The following is an 8,735-nucleotide window of genomic DNA, read 5'->3' on the forward strand; positions in this document are numbered from 1 at the left end:
TTTAATTAATGTTCCCCATTCACACCTTGGAGCCAGCAAAAATTTCTCACTTTGATCGTCCTAATTTTTGTTTGTTTTTTAAAACCAGACTTTTTGGGGGAAAGGCAAAAAGTTTCCATTGTAAAGAAGCACCAAAAATACAAATAAAAATGACACAAGATTATTTTCCTTTGCTTTCAAAGACGCTTCGAAGAATGTTCTAACTCAGGTGAATTTTTGGCTACAAATGTATAGAAATCACAGGCTGAAATTTCCAAAGCTGATTAAGGCAAGCAACAATACTGAGGAAAGCATGTAAGCACATGCTCAACTAATCATTGGAGTCAGTGGGACTTAAAAATACCCAACTCTTTTAGAGCCCTTAACAGCCGTAGATCTCAAAGCACTTCACAAAGATGGAACACTATCATTACCCTCATTTTATAGGTGGGGAAACTGAGGCACGGAAAGGGGAAGAGGCTTGCCCAAAGTCATCATGTAGCTCAGTTGCAGAGCTGGGAATAGAATCCAGAATTCCTGACTCCCACTCCTGTGCTTGGCCCACTAGATCACATTGCCAGAAGCTGGGAATGGGCGACAGGGGATGGATCACTCAATAATTGCTCTGTTCTGTTCATTCCCTCTGGAGCACCTGGCATTGGCCACTGTCGGAAGACAGGATACTGGGCTAGATGGACCTTTGGTCTGACCCAGTGTGGCCATTCTTATGTTATGTTCTTATTGCCTCTCAAGCACTTGTTTTAGAGCTTTCCTGAACATAGATGATATTGAAAATACTACATGATGCTGAGTTTGGATGAGATGGACCCCCAGTGCAGAGGGCCAATACACGGCCTAGGCAACCACTTAAGTCCCACATAAACTCTAGTTTGAGATCTTGAGTGGTGCAAAATTAACAAATTAATGTTGTTATTAATTTGATTTGTATTTATTATTAGGTTTTTAGGCCATTAAGCCCCTCTGTGTGCAGATCATTCTATACTTTCACCCTGTTTTATTGGTGCTTTGAAACAAATATTGGTAATGCATTTGCACGTTGCCTGCTTTTAATATGTCTAATGGACTCATATGCTTGGGTCAGAGAAGGTGACAGGGAAAGAAGGAGACGTCTTTGCTGTTAAGGATGAAAATACCCTGTCCGGTTTCCTCCTGGTACATCTTGTTCCGAAGAAAATGGAGAAGAAATCCAGGAATGTTTACCCAGTTATCAACAATGCAAAGGGGTAGAATGGAGGAGGGAAGAAGGAGGGAAAGAGAAAGGAATAAGAAAAAGAAAGAAAGGAAGAAATTAGAGAGAGAGAGAGAGAGAGAGGAAATGAATGACTCAGTGAATGATTAGACAAATGTAATATAATCTCCTATTATAATTAAACAGAGTAATTTTCAGAAAAGTTATCAGCAACCATAAACCTGTCATTAAAACAAAAAAACCCTGACCTAACCTTAAATGTAGTAGCAGTTAAGGAAGCTAGTTTGCATCACAACTAATATCCCTGTAAAATACAGATAGCTACAGATAGTTAGAATGCAAGACACAGAGAGAGATTCTCTGCAAGCAGATTTCAGTGTGCAAATGGCTGTAGATTAAAAAAACCCAACCAAAATAAATAAATAAATCCCAACTGATGCAATAGTCTCCAGGGATTTCAGCATTTACAAAACAGTGACACAAAAAGGCCACAAGATGGCACTCGAGGGTCATGAACAAGCAAGGGTAGGCTGTGTTATGACTTACTGTGAGCTGTTCCCATGCTGTGCATATGTTTTGAAATGCAATCAGCAGTGGGAAGGGGATGGTAGGTAATGTTGCAGATCAGAGGGGAGAACACTGCCAGGAATGAGTGGCTGGTGCATTCACACACATCATCATCATCATTGGACCGTGGGGAGCTGAGAACACACAGGCCTGCAAGTCCACAACAACTTGGGAACAGAGAAGTGATGGCCTATCACCATCTCCTTAAGAAGGACATTGTAAACCTGTACAAAAAGAGAGGGTTACACATTGGAAAGTTCAGGAAAGCACAGTTAATCGTGCAGCTGGAGCAGTAGCCAGGCATCCCCAAGACTCCTCTCTCCAACCAGATGGGGGTCTTCACAATCAGGTTTCCTATCAAGGGATCAGACCCAGATGGGACTGGAGCTGAGTCCGAGATAGCTGGAGGACAATGAGAAGGAGTGAGAGGACTGTGAGAGACAGCGAGAGCATGAGAAAGAGTTTCAGGAGAAGCAGCAGCAGCATGAACTGGCAATGGTGGAGCAGAGAGCCATAGAGGACTTCCCAGGGGTGAGTGGAGATAGACCCCGGGGTGCCAATTCCACAGGGAACCTTGATACTAAATGGCTGCCCCTGGTTAAGGAGGTGGGGGATGTGGATGCGGATGCTCACCTCACTGCCTTTGAGCAGGCTGGTGATTTGAACCAGGGGGACCCTGCGGAAATGCCCCAGTATCTAGCTCCCATGCTGGATCCAAAGGCCATAGACGCCGTCAGCCAAATGGGTGGGAGGGTGGACAGGCTTCCACTCCTGGCCCCAGTCTATATGTCTGAGTGGACTCTCCTGGGCTCACACCCCTTGGACTCCCAGTGGGAGCAGAAGGTGATGGTCAATGGGGAGACATTCCTGGGGTGGTGAGATCCTGGGACAGAGAGAACTGCTGTCAGGCCCCGGATGGTGCAGCTTCACCAGATGCTGCAGGGCTGTGTGACCTGGGTGAAGGTCCCAGGGATGAAGCCCCTCACCCTGCCTATGGCTCAGATCCCTGTACACACACAGGAGGGGTTGGGCTGTCTGGTAGTTGGGGTTCTCCAAGATATCAGTGTGACAGGTTGGATCACAGAAACCCTCTTGGGAGCTGCCACCTGATGTGCCAAGACTACTTTTATCCCTGCTTTCCCTGACAGCTCAGGACTCCAGCACCCTGTCTTGTTGAGCCAGACACTCCCGTCTGCTCCAACACAGACCCAGGGTCTGAATTACTTGCCCCAAAGCTGCAGGTTTACCTGAAAGCAGCTAACAGAAGTGTGCTTGTCTTTAACACTCAGATGCCCAACTCCCAATGGGGTCTAAACCCAAATAAATCTGTTTTACCCTGTATAAAACTTATGCAGGGTAAACTCATAAGTTGTTCACCCTCTATAACACTGATAGAGAGATATGCATAGTTGTTTGCTCCCCCAGGTATTAATACATACTCTGAGTTAATTAATAAGTAAAAAGTGATTTTATTAAATACAGAAAGTAGGATTTAAGTGGTTCCAAGTAGTAACAGACAGAACAAAGTAAGTCACCAAGCAAAATACAATAAAATGCGCAAATCTATGTCTAATCAAACTGAATACAGATAAGATCCTCACCAGTTCCAGAATGCTCCCTTTTACAGACTAATCTCCTTTTAGCCTGGGTCCAGCAATCACTCACACCCCCTGTAGTTACTGTCCTTTGTTCCAATTTCTTTCAAGTATCCTGGGGGGTGGAGAGGCTCCCTCTTTAGCCAGCTGAAGACAAAATGGAGGGGGTCTTCCACAGGTTTAAATAGACTTTCTCTTGTGGGTGGAGACCCCCTCCTCCTTCCTATGCAAAATCCAGCTCCAAGATGGAGTTTAGGAGTCACCTGGGCAAGTCACACGTCCATGCACAACTCACAGTTTTTACAGGTAGCATCCATTGTTTACATGCTACCTTGAACATCTTCAAGTAGACTTCTTATGTGGATTGGAGCATTCCAAGATCCATTGTCCTTTAAGTGTTTCTTGATTAGGTACTTAATTTCAACATTCCTTTCTCCAGGAACTGACCAAATGCTCTACTAAGATTATTTAGAAACCAAGCCAGTACACAGCCAACATTCATAACATTCATACCTTCGAATAATGATACATGCATACAAATAGGATTAATACATTCAGTAGATCATAACCTTTGAGATATGTTACATGGCATATGTAGCATAAAACACATTCTAAGCGTATTTCAATAAAGCCTTAGGGGAGGTACCATCACAATCAGTTGTGATGTCCTGTTGGGGGATGATTGTGTCTCTTTGGGACAGGATCCAGGCCCTGCTCCTGTAACAGCCAAGGATTTGAATTTGAATCCAGGAAACCAATTGGCTGAGACTGAAATTGTCAATGAAAATGCAAATGACCTGTCTGGCACGGGGGAGGAGCTGCTAAGTTCTGGATACCTGCCAGCCTGTAACCAGACCCCTGGGACTGAGTGGGACAGAGAGATGCTCCCCAACCCCTGCACACCAGAGAAGGGGCTCACACACTGGCTCTGATGCTGTGACCAAAGCAGCGAGCTTACCTGGGACAGCAAGGGCAGCGCTGAGCATGGTGGGAGCCAAGACCCCAGCTGAGTGGGGGGGGACACAGACAGGGCAGGATGGCTGCCAACCAGGTTTGCCTTGCCCAGACCTGCTGCTGGGAAGTGATTCCATGGCAGGGAGAGAGCTACCAGGGACAGGGCTCAGGTTGTGACCCCAGGCCCAGGCAGCAAGAGGGAACAGGTTCCACTTCCTTCCCCAGCAGCTGAATTCCAGACCAAGCTGCAGAAGGATCCCTCCTTGGAGAAGCTGTGGGAACTTGCTGGCCACAGTACTGCAAACCCCCTTGGGGAAGATTGCAGGGAAAGATTCCTGTGGGAGAAGGGATTCTTGTACCGGGAATGGGCTCCCCCAGGGGAAGTAGAACTATGGGGAATCAGGAGGCAGCTGGTGGCGCCCCAGAAGTACCACCGCAGGCTACTGTACCTGGCCCACAATGTCCCTCTCTCAGGATACCAGGGAATCCAGCGCCTCAGGCAGTGGCTGCTGCAGAACTTTTACTGGCCTGGAGTCTGTGACACAGTCCAACAGTACTGCAGGTCCTGTGACCCCTGCCAGAGGATGGGGAAGGCCCGGGATAAGGGTGAAACTCCCTTGAGACCCCTGCCCATCATAGATAAACCATTCCAGAAGGTGACTATGGACATAGTGGGGCCCCTCAGCAAGGCGGCCTGATCTGGGAAGAAATACATCCTGGTGGTGATGGATTTTCCCACTTGCTACCCAGAGATGGTGGCTCCATCCTCCACCGAGGTAGATACCATGGCAGACGCACTGCTGACCATCTTCAGGAGAGTGGGGGTCCCCAGCGAGGTCCTTACAGACAAGGGGTCCAATTTCATGTCAGCCCTGCTCCAGGCTTGTGGGAGAAATGTGGGCCTCTGCATATCACCCTCAGTCCAGTAGGCTGGTGGAGAGATTTTATGGGACCCTGAGGATGATGCTGAGGACTTTTATGAATCAGCATCTGCAGGACTGGGACAAGTACCTGCCCCACCTGCGGTACAGGGAAGTGGCCCAGGAATCCACAGTGTTCTTCCCTTTCAAGCTGCTGTATGGGAGGAGAGTGAGGGGACCCCTGGACCTGGTAAGGGACGATTGGGAGGAGAATGGAGAAGACCCTCTGGTGGATCTCTTCCCTGAGATGGGAGCCAATCCTCCCATCAGGTGTCCCCCGTTCAGAGTCACTGGGAAAACAGCGCAGAACCTGGAGCAATAGGTCAAAGACATGCTGGCTTTAGAGGTGATCCAGCTGTTCAACAGCCCATGGGCCTCACTCGTGGAGCTGGTCCCCAAGAAAGATGGGTCGATCCGATTCTGTGTGGACTATTGGAAGCTTAATGCCATCACCGTGTCCGATGCCTACCCCGATTCTGTGTGAACTATTGGAAGCTTAATGCCATCACCGTGCCCGATGCCTACCCCATGCCTAGGCCTGGTGAGATTCTAGACAAGTTCGGGGCGCTCATTACCTCTCTGCTATTGATCTCACCAAAGGCGACTGGCAGGTGCCTTTGCACGCAGATGCCAGGTTGAAATCTACCTTTACCTCTCCTTTGGGGCTCTTTGAGTTCCTGGTCCTGTTTTTCGACCTCAAGGGGGCGTTGGCCACCTCCCAGTGCCGGTAGATCATTTACTGAGGGGGATGCAGAACTTGGCCCTGGCATACATTGATGATATCTGTGTCTTTAGCCAGACCTGGGAGGAACACGTGTCCCAAGAGAAGAGGGTGCTGGTCTGCTTCAAGGAGGCAGAACTGACGGTAAAAACTGGAAAGTGTAAGGTGGGGATGGCAGAGGTGTTGTACCTGGGCCACAAGGTGGGGGAGTGGCTGCCGAAGCCCAGAGCCGGCCAAGGTGGAGACGATCAGAAATTTGCCCGTTCCCCTGACCAAGAAACAGGTCCGGGCCTTTATTGGCATGGCAGGGTACTACCGGAGGTTTGTACCCCACTTTAGCTCACTGAGCTATGTAAGAAGGGTAAGCCAGATGAGGTGGTCTGGACCGAGCAGTGCCAGAGGGCTCTCTGTGCACTGAAGGAAACTCTAATCCAGGGCCCGGTAAATCTGGTAAACACAAACTTTGCCAAGCCCTTTACAGTGTTCACGGACGCCTCAGACGCAGGGCTGGGCGCGGTGCTGATGCAAGCCAATGCTAAAGGGGAGAGACGCCCCATCGGGTACCTGAGCAAGAAGCTGTTGCCCCGGGAGCAGAACTATGCGGCCATAGAGAAGAAATGCCTGGCCATGGTGAAGGCCCTTAAAAAGCTGCAGCCGTATCCATTTGGGTGACGCTTTACTGTGTATACTGACCACTCTCCCCCGACATGGCTGCATCAAATGAAAGGGGCTAATGCCAAGCTGCTGGTGACAGAGACACCTGGTCAGAGGGTGGCCAAGGTCAAGAAGGAGGCTCTTAATCAAGAGAGCCCGAATCACAGCCCTCCAGACTGGAGTGCTGGGAGAAGACCCAATCTCAGTTTGAACCCCAGAGGTTCTGAAGTGGCAAAAGGGCACAGTCCACATAAACCTTCCCACACGCAGCCTGTGCGTGCCATCAAGCACACCAGACCTAAGAGACAGCATGAAACTGGAAGGGCCTGGTGTAACTCCCACCAAGGAATGGGAGCGATGCTTGAGCATCCATGGGAATGTTGGTGGGTTCAAACTTCTCCAGGTCACCAGCTAAAGTGACCCTACTCAGTTTGGTCTCAAAGGGAGGAGAGATTTGACAAAGTGGGAATGTTCTTAATGTTTTCTCTGAATACTGTGTGGGTGCCTCAGTTTCCACTATTAATTTCTTAAGTTTCTAGGTGGTAGGATAAGGGTGTCTGATTGTTGCAGAGCCCTAGGCAGGTGTGATGCTGTCTGCACAGAGAATGGCCAACACCCTGTCTCCTGGCAACTGATGGTCTGGGCCCCTCCCCTGCAAGGTGCCAACTGGAGGTGTTAGAGAACAAAGAGATCAAGTGGCCTCCTGGCCAGGGAAAGAGACTTAAAGACCAGAGGAGGGGCTGGAGGGGGTTTCAGTTTAGAGCTGGCTGGAGAGACGGGAGGAGGCCCAGAACCTGGGTCTGGGCTTCCTTCCCCCCCAAGATGGACCTGACTGAGGAATCCTGTTTTCTGTACCTACAAGCTCTGTTTTAGACTGTGTTCCTGTTGTCTAATAAACCTTCTGTTTTACTGGCTGGCTGAGAGTCATGGTGAATTGCAGGAAGTGGGGGTTGCAGGGCCCTGATTCTCCCACACTCAGTGACAATTGGGACTTTGGGTAAGGCCCTCAGAACAAAGCTTTCCCACCAAAATTAGAGTGATAATAGACAGGAGACAATATCTGTATCTGTCTATCAAATGAACATGGCTGTAGTGATTCCAGAGTTAAGAAAGATGACAAAGGCCCCAGTCCAGATCAGGACCCCCTTATGCTAGGCACTTTACAAGAACATAGAAAGAGCCAGTCCATGCTCCGAACACATCACAGACTCATTCTCTGTTAACCTCTCTAGGGTTTTAGTTTAATTTCTCTAGAATCTTATTTGATATCTAGTTTCAAACAAAAAAAATCTATTGGTTTCATTCCTGTATTTCCCCATCCCCAAAAGACTTAATCATCCTTATTTAAGAAGGGAAATACAGGTGATTTAAAAAAAAAAGAACGAGGAGTACTTGTGGCACCTTAGAGACTAACAAATTTATTTGAGCATAAGCTTTCGTGGGATAAAGCCCACTTCATCAGATGCATGCAGTGGAAAATACAGTAGGAAGATATATATACACAGAGAACATGAATGGGTGTTGCCATACCAACTCTAATGAGACTAATCGATTAAGGTGGGCTATTATCAGCAGGAGAAAAAAAAACTTTTGTAGTGATAATCAGGATGGCCCATTTCAAACAGTTGACAAGAAGGTGTGAGTAACAGGAGAGAGGGAAATTAGCATGAGGAAATAGTTATTACTTTGTGTAATGACTCATCAACTCCCAGTCTTTATTCAAGCCTAGTTTAATGGTGTCCAGTTTGCAAATTAATTCCAGTTCTGCAGTTTCTCGTTGAAGTCTGTTTTTGAAGTTTTTTTGTTGGAGTATTGCGACTTTGAGGTCTGTAATTGAGTGACCAGGGAGGTTGAAGTGTTCTCGGACTGGTTTTTGAATGTTATAATTCTTGACGTCTGATTTGGGTCCATTTATTCTTTTACGTAGAGACTGTCTGGTTTGACCAGAGGGGCATTGCTGGCACATGATGGCATATATCACGTTGGTAGATGTGCAGGTGAATGAGCCTCTGATAGTGTGGCTGATGTGATTAGGTCCTATGATGGTGTCCCCTGAATAGATAAAATCAGATGTTTTTTCATGTTCTCTGTATATATATATATATATATATATATATATATATATATATATATAT

This window comes from Terrapene carolina, unplaced genomic scaffold (genome assembly GCF_002925995.2).
Source record: "Terrapene carolina triunguis isolate 2854851 unplaced genomic scaffold, T_m_triunguis-2.0 Scaffold419, whole genome shotgun sequence".
In the NCBI taxonomy this organism is placed as follows: Eukaryota; Metazoa; Chordata; order Testudines; family Emydidae; genus Terrapene; species Terrapene triunguis.